Source organism: Cyprinus carpio, chromosome A15 (assembly GCF_018340385.1).
Source record: "Cyprinus carpio isolate SPL01 chromosome A15, ASM1834038v1, whole genome shotgun sequence".
Taxonomy (NCBI): domain Eukaryota; kingdom Metazoa; phylum Chordata; class Actinopteri; order Cypriniformes; family Cyprinidae; genus Cyprinus; species Cyprinus carpio.
Genome location: NC_056586.1, coordinates 29,042,231 through 29,043,158, shown reverse-complemented (window position 1 = coordinate 29,043,158; position 928 = coordinate 29,042,231). Strand labels below are relative to the sequence as shown.

At 45.5% G+C, this 928-nt stretch overlaps 1 non-coding gene across 1 annotated transcript; it reads right to left on the bottom strand.

Moving 5' to 3' along the window:
• Nucleotides 1-75: 75 nt before the first annotated feature.
• Nucleotides 76-148, bottom strand: trnav-cac. The gene has a single exon. It is a non-coding gene; the product is annotated as a tRNA-Val (tRNA).
• Nucleotides 149-928: the final 780 nt, after the last annotated feature.

The following is a 928-nucleotide window of genomic DNA, read 5'->3' as shown; positions in this document are numbered from 1 at the left end:
TGCTGCCAAAGTTTTGTAGCGTTGAGTTCCTCCTCAACAGAAAGCCAATTGTACAATTGTGAAAAAGAGCATCACTGTTCCCGCCCAGTTTCGAACTGGGGACCTTTCGCGTGTGAGGCGAACGTGATAACCACTACACTACGGAAACCTGCCTGCTGAAAACAGTCCGAAAACCTACGGGCAGGCTCGGTGAACACGCACAAAAGGTAAACATTCTTAAAGCCACTGTAGTCTAAAAGGGGTTCATACTGTTCTTCAAAAGGGATCGCTGTTTCTGCTCGGTTTCGAACCGAGGACCTGCGCGTGTAGGCGAACGTGATGACATACACTACAGAAACTCCCAATCCTCTGTAGGGCTCAATCCCACACACAAAACGTGATGTGGCCAAAAGCAAATAGACAATCTGCGTAAATCCCACACACAACAGGGACAGAGAGTTAATGCGGCATGGCAGTCTGCACAGAATTTCCTGAAAAATCTCCCCTTAACTTACCTTGGAATTAAGGCCTTTGCAGCGTGGACCACCTGCTACCAGATAGCCAATTCAGCCAGAAAGAAACAAAAAGCCTTCATTCGTCTCGCCCAGTTTCCAAACTGGGGACCTTTTCAAATGCAAGGAGACGTGATGACACTCTACACTACGGAAACCAGCCAACAAGGGTGTACCTTTTCAACCCCCGCCTCTTGGAACACGAATCAAAGTACAGATGGCTTTGTGCTGTTCGTCTGCCAAATACAATTCTATTTTTAGCGGCCAAACAAGCATTTTTCAGTGTCTGCGGGGAAACCTCGTGCTGTTCTTTTGTGCGTTTTTTCGTGCATTTAAAATTTTTTTTTTTTTAACGTTATAGGAAATATTGGGTTCTTTGGTCACCAAAAGCCATCCTGTTCAATGAAATACCGTTTAATAAGTATAGAGACCTGTCG